We start from the raw sequence: 17779 nt of genomic DNA, 5'->3' as shown, positions 1-17779 counted from the left end.
AGGGGCCTGGTGATTTTTCGAAAGAGCGATCCGGAAAGAGGTAGGTCACATCGAGACTTGATGAACAGGAAAAGATGATGAAACTTTCGAGGTGCCATGAGGCACCAGGGCGAAGAGTCACCCGATCAGGCAGAAAGCACAGCTATGGTTTGTTACCGCCCAAAGCTCTTTCCCAAGACTCTTTGAAGCGTAGTAATAGCTATATGGAAGACGGCTTGGAGCGTGAGGTTCAGTAGTAAACAGGTTGCCACTGGGTGAAACTGGGAACCAGAGGGAACCTCCAGCACCAAAGACAGGCCCCAGCTGGGGAAAGGTAATGCTCTGCGTGGGACAAATTCCTTATGAAGGCCTTAGCAAACGGGATGACTGGAGATGATCAGAGAAGGGGAGGAGGCCCAAGGTCTTCCCATTAGGGTTGAGCGTGCAAAAACTGGAATCTTAATAGATTGTAACCGGAGACCAACTCTAGAACGTGTTGCACACCGGGGAGGGGGGGTAGAGAGAGTCAAAAAAACCCTCCCCGAGGCCAAAGCAATGAATCTGCTGCATACTCTGCTGTATGTTGGCCTGGTGGTGGGCTTTTAGGAGGGCATTAATGATCGGCTAAAGAGCACACTGGGCTCACTCGCCTACGCCTTTCAATCTGCGTGCCTGCAGATGTAGTGTTTTCAGGACATGGGTGCAGGAAGTGTACATGACGGAGGAGGTCCAGAGCTGGTGGAAGCAAAGGCGCAGAGTCTCGAGAGCGAGCAATGGGAGAAGAGGAAATCAAGGTCTGTGGGTCGAAAATGGGCTGCTGGCAATGACTGTGGAGAAGTAGAGATGAAAGGTGTTGAGAACTTGGAAGAGGCGTGGAAGTGGGAGAAGTACGCACCCCAGCGGAAGATTCCACAGATGGTGTGAAGCGGCCAGGTCCTGCGAAGTTGAAAGCTTGACTTGGTCCAGAAAGCCGTGCCACTTGGTGTCGAGCTGGGTGGCCATCCGATGAACTTCTGTAATTGCCATGTGCTGCGAATGTGAGCGTTTTCTCCTTCAAAGACCATCCAAGGAGTTAAGCTGAGCGGAGGCAGAGGAGTGTGGGGGTAGGTGGGTAGAAAATGAAAAGCCGGCCTCCCCGTCGGGGAATCGAACCCCGGTCTCCCGCGTGACAGGCGGGGATACTCACCACTATACTAACGAGGACCAGTTGGTGCAGAACACCTGCTCCTGGCCAAAGTACATACGGCTGCACAGCTTCTCTTTCAATAGAGCTGTGGGCCTCCTCAGTTTGCCTTGCAGTCGGCCGGACATCACCCTTGCAACGGGCCTCGTTCGCACGGCATCCGCCTTGTGGGCGGCTTCCGCTATCACTGGCCTTTCCGCCAGTAATAGACAAGTCAAGTCGCCAGGCTCAAATCAACGGCGGCTCGGCAAAGAAGGTCCCACCGAGATTTGAACTCGGATCGCTGGATTCAGAGTCCAGAGTGCTGACCGTTACACCACGGAACCCCTGGAATGAGGATCTTTCTCGCTTTTCTTGTGCCTCGCTATGCCTGTAGCTAACGCTCACTCCCCCTTAACCCCCTAGGACCGACTCTCCTATAATCTTTTCCCTACACCGTCGATCGCCATCTCTTGGTCAATGAAGGGGCGGCAATTTCCCATGCGAAGGTACCGGGAAAGCTAAAAGTACAGCAAATCATTTCCTCCTTTTCCTGGGGCATTCATGGCAGAAGTAGACATGGGATGGCCCAAGCAGCAAGACAGGGGTGGGCGTCACAACAATCGATTCATCTAGTGGTAAGGGCTTCTTGCAAAACGCTTCTCGCAAATTCCACCCTTGGGAGGAGTGCCAGGTCCACGCGCCAGTCAAGCATAAGGAGGCCAGGCGGGTGCCTTGCCTGTGGCTTCAGGCGAGCCCTTACAGGAAGGCCGCCCAGGATGATGCCACCCCTCTTCTGGCAATGGCTCTTTTCCCGGAACCTCAAGTCCTTTTGATTTTTTTTTTCACGCTCTCTGCATTGTTTTGTCTCACCAGGCGACTATGGTTGTGGCACAGGCTGCATGATCCTTTTCCACTCCAGCAAGGATCACGAGCACACTTTTTCTAGCGCTTGGACTTTCGGTTGCTTGAACCCAAGCCCTTCGGGATATCTCCTTCATCAGGGACCTGGTGATTTTTCGAAAGAGCGATCCGGAAAGAGGTAGGTCACATCGAGACTTGATGAACAGGAAAAGATGATGAAACTTTCGAGGTGCCATGAGGCACCAGGGCGAAGAGTCACCCGATCAGGCAGAAAGCACAGCTATGGTTTGTTACCGCCCAAAGCTCTTTCCCAAGACTCTTTGAAGCGTACTAATAGCTATATGGAAGACGGCTTGGAGCGTGAGGTTCAGTAGTAAACAGGTTGCCACTGGGTGAAACTGGGAACCAGAGGGAACCTCCAGCACCAAAGACAGGCCCCAGCTGGGGAAAGGGAATGCTCTGCGTGGGACAAATTCCTTATGAAGGCCTTAGCAAACGGGATGACTGGAGATGATCAGAGAAGGGGAGGAGGCCCAAGGACTTCCCATTAGGGTTGAGCGTGCAAAAACTGGAATCTTAATAGATTGTAACCGGAGACCAACTCTAGAACGTGTTGCACACCGGGGAGGGGGGGTAGAGAGAGTCAAAAAGACCCTCCCCGAGGCCAAAGCAATGAATCTGCTGCATACTCTGCTGTATGTTGGCCTGGTGGTGGGCTTTTAGGAGGGCATTAATGATCGGCTAAAGAGCACACTGGGCTCACTCGCCTACGCCTTTCAATCTGCGTGCCTGCAGATGTAGTGTTTTCAGGACATGGGTGCAGGAAGTGTACATGACGGAGGAGGTCCAGAGCTGGTGGAAGCAAAGGCGCAGAGTCTCGAGAGCGAGCAATGGGAGAAGAGGAAATCAAGGTCTGTGGGTCGAAAATGGGCTGCTGGCAATGACTGTGGAGAAGTAGAGATGAAAGGTGTTGAGAACTTGGAAGAGGCGTGGAAGTGGGAGAAGTACGCACCCCAGCGGAAGATTCCACAGATGGTGTGAAGCGGCCAGGTCCTGCGAAGTTGAAAGCTTGACTTGGTCCAGAAAGCCGTGCCACTTGGTGTCGAGCTGGGTGGCCATCCGATGAACTTCTGTAATTGCCATGTGCTGCGAATGTGAGCGTTTTCTCCTTCAAAGACCATCCAAGGAGTTAAGCTGAGCGGAGGCAGAGGAGTGTGGGGGTAGGTGGGTAGAAAAGAAAAGCCGTCCTCCCCGTAGGGGAATCGAACCCCGGTCTCCCGCGTGACAGGCGGGGATACTCACCACTATACTAACGAGGACCAGTTGGTGCAGAGCACCTGCTCCTGGCCAAAGTACATACGGCTGCACAGCTTCTCTTTCAATAGAGCTGTGGGCCTCCTCAGTTTGCCTTGCAGTCGGCCGGACATCACCCTTGCAACAGGCCTCGTTCGCACGGCATCCGCCTTGTGGGCGGCTTCCGCTATCACTGGCCTTTCCGCCAGTAATAGACAAGTCAAGTCGCCAGGCTCAAATCAACGGCGGCTCGGCAAAGAAGGTCCCACCGAGATTTGAACTCGGATCGCTGGATTCAGAGTCCAGAGTGCTGACCGTTACACCATGGAACCCCTGGAACGAGGATCTTTCTCGCTTTTCTTGTGCCTCGCTATGCCTGTAGCTAACGCTCACTCCCCCTTAACCCCCCTAGGACCGACTCTCCTATAATCTTTTCCCTACACCGTCGATCGCCATCTCTTGGTCAATGAAGGGGCGGCAATTTCCCATGCGAAGGTACCGGGAAAGCTAAAAGTACAGCAAATCATTTCCTCCTTTTCCTGGGGCATTCATGGCAGAAGTAGACATGGGATGGCCCAAGCAGCAAGACAGGGGTGGGCGTCACAACAATCGATTCATCTAGTGGTAAGGGCTTCTTGCAAAACGCTTCTCGCAAATTCCACCCTTGGGAGGAGTGCCAGGTCCACGCGCCAGTCAAGCATAAGGAGGCCAGGCGGGTGCCTTGCCTGTGGCTTCAGGCGAGCCCTTACAGGAAGGCCGCCCAGGATGATGCCACCCCTCTTCTGGCAATGGCTCTTTTCCCGGAACCTCAAGTCCTTTTGATTTTTTTTTTCACGCTCTCTGCATTGTTTTGTCTCACCAGGCGACTATGGTTGTGGCACAGGCTGCATGATCCTTTTCCACTCCAGCAAGGATCACGAGCACACTTTTTCTAGCGCTTGGACTTTCGGTTGCTTGAACCCAAGCCCTTCGGGATATCTCCTTCATCAGGGGCCTGGTGATTTTTCGAAAGAGCGATCCGGAAAGAGGTAGGTTACATCGAGACTTGATGAACAGGAAAAGATGATGAAACTTTCGAGGTGCCATGAGGCACCAGGGCGAAGAGTCACCCGATCAGGCAGAAAGCACAGCTATGGTTTGTTACCGCCCAAAGCTCTTTCCCAAGACTCTTTGAAGCGTACTAATAGCTATATGGAAGACGGCTTGGAGCGTGAGGTTCAGTAGTAAACAGGTTGCCACTGGGTGAAACTGGGAACCAGAGGGAACCTCCAGCACCAAAGACAGGCCCCAGCTGGGGAAAGGGAATGCTCTGCGTGGGACAAATTCCTTATGAAGGCCTTAGCAAACGGGATGACTGGAGATGATCAGAGAAGGGGAGGAGGCCCAAGGACTTCCCATTAGGGTTGAGCGTGCAAAAACTGGAATCTTAATAGATTGTAACCGGAGACCAACTCTAGAACGTGTTGCACACCGGGGAGGGGGGGTAGAGAGAGTCAAAAAGACCCTCCCCGAGGCCAAAGCAATGAATCTGCTGCATACTCTGCTGTATGTTGGCCTGGTGGTGGGCTTTTAGGAGGGCATTAATGATCGGCTAAAGAGCACACTGGGCTCACTCGCCTACGCCTTTCAATCTGCGTGCCTGCAGATGTAGTGTTTTCAGGACATGGGTGCAGGAAGTGTACATGACGGAGGAGGTCCAGAGCTGGTGGAAGCAAAGGCGCAGAGTCTCGAGAGCGAGCAATGGGAGAAGAGGAAATCAAGGTCTGTGGGTCGAAAATGGGCTGCTGGCAATGACTGTGGAGAAGTAGAGATGAAAGGTGTTGAGAACTTGGAAGAGGCGTGGAAGTGGGAGAAGTACGCACCCCAGCGGAAGATTCCACAGATGGTGTGAAGCGGCCAGGTCCTGCGAAGTTGAAAGCTTGACTTGGTCCAGAAAGCCGTGCCACTTGGTGTCGAGCTGGGTGGCCATCCGATGAACTTCTGTAATTGCCATGTGCTGCGAATGTGAGTGTTTTCTCGTTCAAAGACCATCCAAGGAGTTAAGCTGAGCGGAGGCAGAGGAGTGTGGGGGTAGGTGGGTAGAAAAGAAAAACCGGCCTCCCCGTCGGGGAATCGAACCCCGGTCTCCCGCGTGACAGGCGGGGATACTCACCACTATACTAACGAGGACCAGTTGGTGCAGAGCACCTGCTCCTGGCCAAAGTACATACGGCTGCACAGCTTCTCTTTCAATAGAGCTGTGGGCCTCCTCAGTTTGCCTTGCAGTCGGCCGGACATCACCCTTGCAACGGGCCTCGTTCGCACGGCATCCGCCTTGTGGGCGGCTTCCGCTATCACTGGCCTTTCCGCCAGTAATAGACAAGTCAAGTCGCCAGGCTCAAATCAACGGCGGCTCGGCAAAGAAGGTCCCACCGAGATTTGAACTCGGATCGCTGGATTCAGAGTCCAGAGTGCTGACCGTTACACCATGGAACCCCTGGAAAGAGGATCTTTCTCGCTTTTCTTGTGCCTCGCTATGCCTGTAGCTAACGCTCACTCCCCCTTAACCCCCTAGGACCGACTCTCCTATAATCTTTTCCCTACACCGTCGATCGCCATCTCTTGGTCAATGAAGGGGCGGCAATTTCCCATGCGAAGGTACCGGGAAAGCTAAAAGTACAGCAAATCATTTCCTCCTTTTCCTGGGGCATTCATGGCAGAAGTAGACATGGGATGGCCCAAGCAGCAAGACAGGGGTGGGCGTCACAACAATCGATTCATCTAGTGGTAAGGGCTTCTTGCAAAACGCTTCTCGCAAATTCCACCCTTGGGAGGAGTGCCAGGTCCACGCGCCAGTCAAGCATAAGGAGGCCAGGCGGGTGCCTTGCCTGTGGCTTCAGGCGAGCCCTTACAGGAAGGCCGCCCAGGATGATGCCACCCCTCTTCTGGCAATGGCTCTTTTCCCGGAACCTCAAGTCCTTTTGATTTTTTTTTTCACGCTCTCTGCATTGTTTTGTCTCACCAGGCGACTATGGTTGTGGCACAGGCTGCATGATCCTTTTCCACTCCAGCAAGGATCACGAGCACACTTTTTCTAGCGCTTGGACTTTCGGTTGCTTGAACCCAAGCCCTTCGGGATATCTCCTTCATCAGGGGCCTGGTGATTTTTCGAAAGAGCGATCCGGAAAGAGGTAGGTCACATCGAGACTTGATGAACAGGAAAAGATGATGAAACTTTCGAGGTGCCATGAGGCACCAGGGCGAAGAGTCACCCGATCAGGCAGAAAGCACAGCTATGGTTTGTTACCGCCCAAAGCTCTTTCCCAAGACTCTTTGAAGCGTAGTAATAGCTATATGGAAGACGGCTTGGAGCGTGAGGTTCAGTAGTAAACAGGTTGCCACTGGGTGAAACTGGGAACCAGAGGGAACCTAAAGCACCAAAGACAGGCCCCAGCTGGGGAAAGGGAATGCTCTGCGTGGGACAAATTCCTTATGAAGGCCTTAGCAAACGGGATGACTGGAGATGATCAGAGAAGGGGAGGAGGCCCAAGGACTTCCCATTAGGGTTGAGCGTGCAAAAACTGGAATCTTAATAGATTGTAACCGGAGACCAACTCTAGAACGTGTTGCACACCGGGGAGGGGGGGTAGAGAGAGTCAAAAAGACCCTCCCCGAGGCCAAAGCAATGAATCTGCTGCATACTCTGCTGTATGTTGGCCTGGTGGTGGGCTTTTAGGAGGGCATTAATGATCGGCTAAAGAGCACACTGGGCTCACTCGCCTACGCCTTTCAATCTGCGTGCCTGCAGATGTAGTGTTTTCAGGACATGGGTGCAGGAAGTGTACATGACGGAGGAGGTCCAGAGCTGGTGGAAGCAAAGGCGCAGAGTCTCGAGAGCGAGCAATGGGAGAAGAGGAAATCAAGGTCTGTGGGTCGAAAATGGTCTGCTGGCAATGACTGTGGAGAAGTAGAGATGAAAGGTGTTGAGAACTTGGAAGAGGCGTGGAAGTGGGAGAAGTACGCACCCCAGCGGAAGATTCCACAGATGGTGTGAAGCGGCCAGGTCCTGCGAAGTTGAAAGCTTGACTTGGTCCAGAAAGCCGTGCCACTTGGTGTCGAGCTGGGTGGCCATCCGATGAACTTCTGTTATTGCCATGTGCTGCGAATGTGAGCGTTTTCTCCTTCAAAGACCATCCAAGGAGTTAAGCTGAGCGGAGGCAGAGGAGTGTGGGGGTAGGTGGGTAGAAAAGAAAAGCAGGCCTCCCCGTCGGGGAATCGAACCCAGGTCTCCCGCGTGACAGGCGGGGATACTCACCACTATACTAACGAGGACCAGTTGGTGCAGAACACCTGCTCCTGGCCAAAGTACATACGGCTGCACAGCTTCTCTTTCAATAGAGCTGTGGGCCTCCTCAGTTTGCCTTGCAGTCGGCCGGACATCACCCTTGCAACGGGCCTCGTTCGCACGGCATCCGCCTTGTGGGCGGCTTCCGCTATCACTGGCCTTTCCGCCAGTAATAGACAAGTCAAGTCGCCAGGCTCAAATCAACGGCGGCTCGGCAAAGAAGGTCCCAACGAGATTTGAACTCGGATCGCTGGATTCAGAGTCCAGAGTGCTGACCGTTACACCACGGAACCCCTGGAACGAGGATCTTTCTCGCTTTTCTTGTGCCTCGCTATGCCTGTAGCTAACGCTCACTCCCCCTTAACCCCCTAGGACCGACTCTCCTATAATCTTTTCCCTACACCGTCGATCGCCATCTCTTGGTCAATGAAGGGGCGGCAATTTCCCATGCGAAGGTACCGGGAAAGCTAAAAGTACAGCAAATCATTTCCTCCTTTTCCTGGGGCATTCATGGCAGAAGTAGACATGGGATGGCCCAAGCAGCAAGACAGGGGTGGGCGTCACAACAATCGATTCATCTAGTGGTAAGGGCTTCTTGCAAAACGCTTCTCGCAAATTCCACCCTTGGGAGGAGTGCCAGGTCCACGCGCCAGTCAAGCATAAGGAGGCCAGGCGGGTGCCTTGCCTGTGGCTTCAGGCGAGCCCTTACAGGAAGGCCGCCCAGGATGATGCCACCCCTCTTCTGGCAATGGCTCTTTTCCCGGAACCTCAAGTCCTTTTGATTTTTTTTTTCACGCTCTCTGCATTGTTTTGTCTCACCAGGCGACTATGGTTGTGGCACAGGCTGCATGATCCTTTTCCACTCCAGCAAGGATCACGAGCACACTTTTTCTAGCGCTTGGACTTTCGGTTGCTTGAACCCAAGCCCTTCGGGATATCTCCTTCATCAGGGGCCTGGTGATTTTTCGAAAGAGCGATCCGGAAAGAGGTAGGTCACATCGAGACTTGATGAACAGGAAAAGATGATGAAACTTTCGAGGTGCCATGAGGCACCAGGGCGAAGAGTCACCCGATCAGGCAGAAAGCACAGCTATGGTTTGTTACCGCCCAAAGCTCTTTCCCAAGACTCTTTGAAGCGTAGTAATAGCTATATGGAAGACGGCTTGGAGCGTGAGGTTCAGTAGTAAACAGGTTGCCACTGGGTGAAACTGGGAACCAGAGGGAACCTCCAGCACCAAAGACAGGCCCCAGCTGGGGAAAGGTAATGCTCTGCGTGGGACAAATTCCTTATGAAGGCCTTAGCAAACGGGATGACTGGAGATGATCAGAGAAGGGGAGGAGGCCCAAGGTCTTCCCATTAGGGTTGAGCGTGCAAAAACTGGAATCTTAATAGATTGTAACCGGAGACCAACTCTAGAACGTGTTGCACACCGGGGAGGGGGGGTAGAGAGAGTCAAAAAAACCCTCCCCGAGGCCAAAGCAATGAATCTGCTGCATACTCTGCTGTATGTTGGCCTGGTGGTGGGCTTTTAGGAGGGCATTAATGATCGGCTAAAGAGCACACTGGGCTCACTCGCCTACGCCTTTCAATCTGCGTGCCTGCAGATGTAGTGTTTTCAGGACATGGGTGCAGGAAGTGTACATGACGGAGGAGGTCCAGAGCTGGTGGAAGCAAAGGCGCAGAGTCTCGAGAGCGAGCAATGGGAGAAGAGGAAATCAAGGTCTGTGGGTCGAAAATGGTCTGCTGGCAATGACTGTGGAGAAGTAGAGATGAAAGGTGTTGAGAACTTGGAAGAGGCGTGGAAGTGGGAGAAGTACGCACCCCAGCGGAAGATTCCACAGATGGTGTGAAGCGGCCAGGTCCTGCGAAGTTGAAAGCTTGACTTGGTCCAGAAAGCCGTGCCACTTGGTGTCGAGCTGGGTGGCCATCCGATGAACTTCTGTAATTGCCATGTGCTGCGAATGTGAGCGTTTTCTCGTTCAAAGACCATCCAAGGAGTTAAGCTGAGCGGAGGCAGAGGAGTGTGGGGGTAGGTGGGTAGAAAATGAAAAGCCGGCCTCCCCGTCGGGGAATCGAACCCCGGTCTCCCGCGTGACAGGCGGGGATACTCACCACTATACTAACGAGGACCAGTTGGTGCAGAGCACCTGCTCCTGGCCAAAGTACATACGGCTGCACAGCTTCTCTTTCAATAGAGCTGTGGGCCTCCTCAGTTTGCCTTGCAGTCGGCCGGACATCACCCTTGCAACGGGCCTCGTTCGCACGGCATCCGCCTTGTGGGCGGCTTCCGCTATCACTGGCCTTTCCGCCAGTAATAGACAAGTCAAGTCGCCAGGCTCAAATCAACGGCGGCTCGGCAAAGAAGGTCCCACCGAGATTTGAACTCGGATCGCTGGATTCAGAGTCCAGAGTGCTGACCGTTACACCATGGAACCCCTGGAACGAGGATCTTTCTCGCTTTTCTTGTGCCTCGCTATGCCTGTAGCTAACGCTCACTCCCCCTTAACCCCCCTAGGACCGACTCTCCTATAATCTTTTCCCTACACCGTCGATCGCCATCTCTTGGTCAATGAAGGGGCGGCAATTTCCCATGCGAAGGTACCGGGAAAGCTAAAAGTACAGCAAATCATTTCCTCCTTTTCCTGGGGCATTCATGGCAGAAGTAGACATGGGATGGCCCAAGCAGCAAGACAGGGGTGGGCGTCACAACAATCGATTCATCTAGTGGTAAGGGCTTCTTGCAAAACGCTTCTCGCAAATTCCACCCTTGGGAGGAGTGCCAGGTCCACGCGCCAGTCAAGCATAAGGAGGCCAGGCGGGTGCCTTGCCTGTGGCTTCAGGCGAGCCCTTACAGGAAGGCCGCCCAGGATGATGCCACCCCTCTTCTGGCAATGGCTCTTTTCCCGGAACCTCAAGTCCTTTTGATTTTTTTTTTCACGCTCTCTGCATTGTTTTGTCTCACCAGGCGACTATGGTTGTGGCACAGGCTGCATGATCCTTTTCCACTCCAGCAAGGATCACGAGCACACTTTTTCTAGCGCTTGGACTTTCGGTTGCTTGAACCCAAGCCCTTCGGGATATCTCCTTCATCAGGAGCCTGGTGATTTTTCGAAAGAGCGATCCGGAAAGAGGTAGGTTACATCGAGACTTGATGAACAGGAAAAGATGATGAAACTTTCGAGGTGCCATGAGGCACCAGGGCGAAGAGTCACCCGATCAGGCAGAAAGCACAGCTATGGTTTGTTACCGCCCAAAGCTCTTTCCCAAGACTCTTTGAAGCGTACTAATAGCTATATGGAAGACGGCTTGGAGCGTGAGGTTCAGTAGTAAACAGGTTGCCACTGGGTGAAACTGGGAACCAGAGGGAACCTCCAGCACCAAAGACAGGCCCCAGCTGGGGAAAGGGAATGCTCTGCGTGGGACAAATTCCTTATGAAGGCCTTAGCAAACGGGATGACTGGAGATGATCAGAGAAGGGGAGGAGGCCCAAGGACTTCCCATTAGGGTTGAGCGTGCAAAAACTGGAATCTTAATAGATTGTAACCGGAGACCAACTCTAGAACGTGTTGCACACCGGGGAGGGGGGGTAGAGAGAGTCAAAAAGACCCTCCCCGAGGCCAAAGCAATGAATCTGCTGCATACTCTGCTGTATGTTGGCCTGGTGGTGGGCTTTTAGGAGGGCATTAATGATCGGCTAAAGAGCACACTGGGCTCACTCGCCTACGCCTTTCAATCTGCGTGCCTGCAGATGTAGTGTTTTCAGGACATGGGTGCAGGAAGTGTACATGACGGAGGAGGTCCAGAGCTGGTGGAAGCAAAGGCGCAGAGTCTCGAGAGCGAGCAATGGGAGAAGAGGAAATCAAGGTCTGTGGGTCGAAAATGGGCTGCTGGCAATGACTGTGGAGAAGTAGAGATGAAAGGTGTTGAGAACTTGGAAGAGGCGTGGAAGTGGGAGAAGTACGCACCCCAGCGGAAGATTCCACAGATGGTGTGAAGCGGCCAGGTCCTGCGAAGTTGAAAGCTTGACTTGGTCCAGAAAGCCGTGCCACTTGGTGTCGAGCTGGGTGGCCATCCGATGAACTTCTGTAATTGCCATGTGCTGCGAATGTGAGTGTTTTCTCGTTCAAAGACCATCCAAGGAGTTAAGCTGAGCGGAGGCAGAGGAGTGTGGGGGTAGGTGGGTAGAAAAGAAAAACCGGCCTCCCCGTCGGGGAATCGAACCCCGGTCTCCCGCGTGACAGGCGGGGATACTCACCACTATACTAACGAGGACCAGTTGGTGCAGAGCACCTGCTCCTGGCCAAAGTACATACGGCTGCACAGCTTCTCTTTCAATAGAGCTGTGGGCCTCCTCAGTTTGCCTTGCAGTCGGCCGGACATCACCCTTGCAACGGGCCTCGTTCGCACGGCATCCGCCTTGTGGGCGGCTTCCGCTATCACTGGCCTTTCCGCCAGTAATAGACAAGTCAAGTCGCCAGGCTCAAATCAACGGCGGCTCGGCAAAGAAGGTCCCACCGAGATTTGAACTCGGATCGCTGGATTCAGAGTCCAGAGTGCTGACCGTTACACCATGGAACCCCTGGAAAGAGGATCTTTCTCGCTTTTCTTGTGCCTCGCTATGCCTGTAGCTAACGCTCACTCCCCCTTAACCCCCTAGGACCGACTCTCCTATAATCTTTTCCCTACACCGTCGATCGCCATCTCTTGGTCAATGAAGGGGCGGCAATTTCCCATGCGAAGGTACCGGGAAAGCTAAAAGTACAGCAAATCATTTCCTCCTTTTCCTGGGGCATTCATGGCAGAAGTAGACATGGGATGGCCCAAGCAGCAAGACAGGGGTGGGCGTCACAACAATCGATTCATCTAGTGGTAAGGGCTTCTTGCAAAACGCTTCTCGCAAATTCCACCCTTGGGAGGAGTGCCAGGTCCACGCGCCAGTCAAGCATAAGGAGGCCAGGCGGGTGCCTTGCCTGTGGCTTCAGGCGAGCCCTTACAGGAAGGCCGCCCAGGATGATGCCACCCCTCTTCTGGCAATGGCTCTTTTCCCGGAACCTCAAGTCCTTTTGATTTTTTTTTTCACGCTCTCTGCATTGTTTTGTCTCACCAGGCGACTATGGTTGTGGCACAGGCTGCATGATCCTTTTCCACTCCAGCAAGGATCACGAGCACACTTTTTCTAGCGCTTGGACTTTCGGTTGCTTGAACCCAAGCCCTTCGGGATATCTCCTTCATCAGGGGCCTGGTGATTTTTCGAAAGAGCGATCCGGAAAGAGGTAGGTCACATCGAGACTTGATGAACAGGAAAAGATGATGAAACTTTCGAGGTGCCATGAGGCACCAGGGCGAAGAGTCACCCGATCAGGCAGAAAGCACAGCTATGGTTTGTTACCGCCCAAAGCTCTTTCCCAAGACTCTTTGAAGCGTAGTAATAGCTATATGGAAGACGGCTTGGAGCGTGAGGTTCAGTAGTAAACAGGTTGCCACTGGGTGAAACTGGGAACCAGAGGGAACCTAAAGCACCAAAGACAGGCCCCAGCTGGGGAAAGGGAATGCTCTGCGTGGGACAAATTCCTTATGAAGGCCTTAGCAAACGGGATGACTGGAGATGATCAGAGAAGGGGAGGAGGCCCAAGGACTTCCCATTAGGGTTGAGCGTGCAAAAACTGGAATCTTAATAGATTGTAACCGGAGACCAACTCTAGAACGTGTTGCACACCGGGGAGGGGGGGTAGAGAGAGTCAAAAAGACCCTCCCCGAGGCCAAAGCAATGAATCTGCTGCATACTCTGCTGTATGTTGGCCTGGTGGTGGGCTTTTAGGAGGGCATTAATGATCGGCTAAAGAGCACACTGGGCTCACTCGCCTACGCCTTTCAATCTGCGTGCCTGCAGATGTAGTGTTTTCAGGACATGGGTGCAGGAAGTGTACATGACGGAGGAGGTCCAGAGCTGGTGGAAGCAAAGGCGCAGAGTCTCGAGAGCGAGCAATGGGAGAAGAGGAAATCAAGGTCTGTGGGTCGAAAATGGTCTGCTGGCAATGACTGTGGAGAAGTAGAGATGAAAGGTGTTGAGAACTTGGAAGAGGCGTGGAAGTGGGAGAAGTACGCACCCCAGCGGAAGATTCCACAGATGGTGTGAAGCGGCCAGGTCCTGCGAAGTTGAAAGCTTGACTTGGTCCAGAAAGCCGTGCCACTTGGTGTCGAGCTGGGTGGCCATCCGATGAACTTCTGTTATTGCCATGTGCTGCGAATGTGAGCGTTTTCTCCTTCAAAGACCATCCAAGGAGTTAAGCTGAGCGGAGGCAGAGGAGTGTGGGGGTAGGTGGGTAGAAAAGAAAAGCAGGCCTCCCCGTCGGGGAATCGAACCCAGGTCTCCCGCGTGACAGGCGGGGATACTCACCACTATACTAACGAGGACCAGTTGGTGCAGAACACCTGCTCCTGGCCAAAGTACATACGGCTGCACAGCTTCTCTTTCAATAGAGCTGTGGGCCTCCTCAGTTTGCCTTGCAGTCGGCCGGACATCACCCTTGCAACGGGCCTCGTTCGCACGGCATCCGCCTTGTGGGCGGCTTCCGCTATCACTGGCCTTTCCGCCAGTAATAGACAAGTCAAGTCGCCAGGCTCAAATCAACGGCGGCTCGGCAAAGAAGGTCCCAACGAGATTTGAACTCGGATCGCTGGATTCAGAGTCCAGAGTGCTGACCGTTACACCACGGAACCCCTGGAACGAGGATCTTTCTCGCTTTTCTTGTGCCTCGCTATGCCTGTAGCTAACGCTCACTCCCCCTTAACCCCCTAGGACCGACTCTCCTATAATCTTTTCCCTACACCGTCGATCGCCATCTCTTGGTCAATGAAGGGGCGGCAATTTCCCATGCGAAGGTACCGGGAAAGCTAAAAGTACAGCAAATCATTTCCTCCTTTTCCTGGGGCATTCATGGCAGAAGTAGACATGGGATGGCCCAAGCAGCAAGACAGGGGTGGGCGTCACAACAATCGATTCATCTAGTGGTAAGGGCTTCTTGCAAAACGCTTCTCGCAAATTCCACCCTTGGGAGGAGTGCCAGGTCCACGCGCCAGTCAAGCATAAGGAGGCCAGGCGGGTGCCTTGCCTGTGGCTTCAGGCGAGCCCTTACAGGAAGGCCGCCCAGGATGATGCCACCCCTCTTCTGGCAATGGCTCTTTTCCCGGAACCTCAAGTCCTTTTGATTTTTTTTTTCACGCTCTCTGCATTGTTTTGTCTCACCAGGCGACTATGGTTGTGGCACAGGCTGCATGATCCTTTTCCACTCCAGCAAGGATCACGAGCACACTTTTTCTAGCGCTTGGACTTTCGGTTGCTTGAACCCAAGCCCTTCGGGATATCTCCTTCATCAGGGGCCTGGTGATTTTTCGAAAGAGCGATCCGGAAAGAGGTAGGTCACATCGAGACTTGATGAACAGGAAAAGATGATGAAACTTTCGAGGTGCCATGAGGCACCAGGGCGAAGAGTCACCCGATCAGGCAGAAAGCACAGCTATGGTTTGTTACCGCCCAAAGCTCTTTCCCAAGACTCTTTGAAGCGTAGTAATAGCTATATGGAAGACGGCTTGGAGCGTGAGGTTCAGTAGTAAACAGGTTGCCACTGGGTGAAACTGGGAACCAGAGGGAACCTCCAGCACCAAAGACAGGCCCCAGCTGGGGAAAGGTAATGCTCTGCGTGGGACAAATTCCTTATGAAGGCCTTAGCAAACGGGATGACTGGAGATGATCAGAGAAGGGGAGGAGGCCCAAGGTCTTCCCATTAGGGTTGAGCGTGCAAAAACTGGAATCTTAATAGATTGTAACCGGAGACCAACTCTAGAACGTGTTGCACACCGGGGAGGGGGGGTAGAGAGAGTCAAAAAAACCCTCCCCGAGGCCAAAGCAATGAATCTGCTGCATACTCTGCTGTATGTTGGCCTGGTGGTGGGCTTTTAGGAGGGCATTAATGATCGGCTAAAGAGCACACTGGGCTCACTCGCCTACGCCTTTCAATCTGCGTGCCTGCAGATGTAGTGTTTTCAGGACATGGGTGCAGGAAGTGTACATGACGGAGGAGGTCCAGAGCTGGTGGAAGCAAAGGCGCAGAGTCTCGAGAGCGAGCAATGGGAGAAGAGGAAATCAAGGTCTGTGGGTCGAAAATGGTCTGCTGGCAATGACTGTGGAGAAGTAGAGATGAAAGGTGTTGAGAACTTGGAAGAGGCGTGGAAGTGGGAGAAGTACGCACCCCAGCGGAAGATTCCACAGATGGTGTGAAGCGGCCAGGTCCTGCGAAGTTGAAAGCTTGACTTGGTCCAGAAAGCCGTGCCACTTGGTGTCGAGCTGGGTGGCCATCCGATGAACTTCTGTAATTGCCATGTGCTGCGAATGTGAGCGTTTTCTCGTTCAAAGACCATCCAAGGAGTTAAGCTGAGCGGAGGCAGAGGAGTGTGGGGGTAGGTGGGTAGAAAATGAAAAGCCGGCCTCCCCGTCGGGGAATCGAACCCCGGTCTCCCGCGTGACAGGCGGGGATACTCACCACTATACTAACGAGGACCAGTTGGTGCAGAGCACCTGCTCCTGGCCAAAGTACATACGGCTGCACAGCTTCTCTTTCAATAGAGCTGTGGGCCTCCTCAGTTTGCCTTGCAGTCGGCCGGACATCACCCTTGCAACGGGCCTCGTTCGCACGGCATCCGCCTTGTGGGCGGCTTCCGCTATCACTGGCCTTTCCGCCAGTAATAGACAAGTCAAGTCGCCAGGCTCAAATCAACGGCGGCTCGGCAAAGAAGGTCCCACCGAGATTTGAACTCGGATCGCTGGATTCAGAGTCCAGAGTGCTGACCGTTACACCATGGAACCCCTGGAACGAGGATCTTTCTCGCTTTTCTTGTGCCTCGCTATGCCTGTAGCTAACGCTCACTCCCCCTTAACCCCCCTAGGACCCACTCTCCTATAATCTTTTCCCTACACCGTCGATCGCCATCTCTTGGTCAATGAAGGGGCGGCAATTTCCCATGCGAAGGTACCGGGAAAGCTAAAAGTACAGCAAATCATTTCCTCCTTTTCCTGGGGCATTCATGGCAGAAGTAGACATGGGATGGCCCAAGCAGCAAGACAGGGGTGGGCGTCACAACAATCGATTCATCTAGTGGTAAGGGCTTCTTGCAAAACGCTTCTCGCAAATTCCACCCTTGGGAGGAGTGCCAGGTCCACGCGCCAGTCAAGCATAAGGAGGCCAGGCGGGTGCCTTGCCTGTGGCTTCAGGCGAGCCCTTACAGGAAGGCCGCCCAGGATGATGCCACCCCTCTTCTGGCAATGGCTCTTTTCCCGGAACCTCAAGTCCTTTTGATTTTTTTTTTCACTCTCTCTGCATTGTTTTGTCTCACCAGGCGACTATGGTTGTGGCACAGGCTGCATGATCCTTTTCCACTCCAGCAAGGATCACGAGCACACTTTTTCTAGCGCTTGGACTTTCGGTTGCTTGAACCCAAGCCCTTCGGGATATCTCCTTCATCAGGGGCCTGGTGATTTTTCGAAAGAGCGATCCGGAAAGAGGTAGGTTACATCGAGACTTGATGAACAGGAAAAGATGATGAAACTTTCGAGGTGCCATGAGGCACCAGGGCGAAGAGTCACCCGATCAGGCAGAAAGCACAGCTATGGTTTGTTACCGCCCAAAGCTCTTTCCCAAGACTCTTTGAAGCGTAGTAATAGCTATATGGAAGACGGCTTGGAGCGTGAGGTTCAGTAGTAAACAGGTTGCCACTGGGTGAAACTGGGAACCAGAGGGAACCTCCAGCACCAAAGACAGGCCCCAGCTGGGGAAAGGGAATGCTCTGCGTGGGACAAATTCCTTATGAAGGCCTTAGCAAACGGGATGACTGGAGATGATCAGAGAAGGGGAGGAGGCCCAAGGACTTCCCATTAGGGTTGAGCGTGCAAAAACTGGAATCTTAATAGATTGTAACCGGAGACCAACTCTAGAACGTGTTGCACACCGGGGAGGGGGGGTAGAGAGAGTCAAAAAGACCCTCCCCGAGGCCAAAGCAATGAATCTGCTGCATACTCTGCTGTATGTTGGCCTGGTGGTGGGCTTTTAGGAGGGCATTAATGATCGGCTAAAGAGCACACTGGGCTCACTCGCCTACGCCT

General features: G+C 53.4%; 11 non-coding genes across 11 annotated transcripts; all 11 read right to left on the bottom strand.

The window, feature by feature from the left end:
* Positions 1–1110: 1110 nt before the first annotated feature.
* On the bottom strand, positions 1111–1182 carry TRNAD-GUC (transfer RNA aspartic acid (anticodon GUC)). The gene has a single exon. It is a non-coding gene; the product is annotated as a tRNA-Asp (tRNA).
* Positions 1183–1416: 234 nt separating this feature from the next.
* Positions 1417–1488, bottom strand: TRNAQ-CUG (transfer RNA glutamine (anticodon CUG)). Its single transcript has one exon. It is a non-coding gene; the product is annotated as a tRNA-Gln (tRNA).
* A 2070-nt stretch (positions 1489–3558) lies between these two features.
* On the bottom strand, positions 3559–3630 carry TRNAQ-CUG (transfer RNA glutamine (anticodon CUG)). The gene has a single exon. It is a non-coding gene; the product is annotated as a tRNA-Gln (tRNA).
* A 1765-nt stretch (positions 3631–5395) lies between these two features.
* TRNAD-GUC (transfer RNA aspartic acid (anticodon GUC)) lies at positions 5396–5467 on the bottom strand. The gene has a single exon. It is a non-coding gene; the product is annotated as a tRNA-Asp (tRNA).
* A 234-nt stretch (positions 5468–5701) lies between these two features.
* Positions 5702–5773, bottom strand: TRNAQ-CUG (transfer RNA glutamine (anticodon CUG)). Its single transcript has one exon. It is a non-coding gene; the product is annotated as a tRNA-Gln (tRNA).
* Positions 5774–9680: 3907 nt separating this feature from the next.
* Positions 9681–9752, bottom strand: TRNAD-GUC (transfer RNA aspartic acid (anticodon GUC)). Its single transcript has one exon. It is a non-coding gene; the product is annotated as a tRNA-Asp (tRNA).
* A 234-nt stretch (positions 9753–9986) lies between these two features.
* TRNAQ-CUG (transfer RNA glutamine (anticodon CUG)) lies at positions 9987–10058 on the bottom strand. The gene has a single exon. It is a non-coding gene; the product is annotated as a tRNA-Gln (tRNA).
* A 1765-nt stretch (positions 10059–11823) lies between these two features.
* On the bottom strand, positions 11824–11895 carry TRNAD-GUC (transfer RNA aspartic acid (anticodon GUC)). The gene has a single exon. It is a non-coding gene; the product is annotated as a tRNA-Asp (tRNA).
* A 234-nt stretch (positions 11896–12129) lies between these two features.
* TRNAQ-CUG (transfer RNA glutamine (anticodon CUG)) lies at positions 12130–12201 on the bottom strand. The gene has a single exon. It is a non-coding gene; the product is annotated as a tRNA-Gln (tRNA).
* A 3907-nt stretch (positions 12202–16108) lies between these two features.
* Positions 16109–16180, bottom strand: TRNAD-GUC (transfer RNA aspartic acid (anticodon GUC)). The gene has a single exon. It is a non-coding gene; the product is annotated as a tRNA-Asp (tRNA).
* Positions 16181–16414: 234 nt separating this feature from the next.
* Positions 16415–16486, bottom strand: TRNAQ-CUG (transfer RNA glutamine (anticodon CUG)). Its single transcript has one exon. It is a non-coding gene; the product is annotated as a tRNA-Gln (tRNA).
* Positions 16487–17779: the final 1293 nt, after the last annotated feature.

This window comes from Staurois parvus, unplaced genomic scaffold, assembly GCF_062004578.1.
Source record: "Staurois parvus isolate SC_StPar_1 unplaced genomic scaffold, SC_StPar_1.0 ptg000126l, whole genome shotgun sequence".
Classification (NCBI taxonomy): Eukaryota; Metazoa; Chordata; class Amphibia; order Anura; family Ranidae; genus Staurois; species Staurois parvus.
The sequence above is the reverse complement of the archived record's forward strand: the minus strand, read 5'-3'. Positions and strand labels throughout refer to the sequence as shown.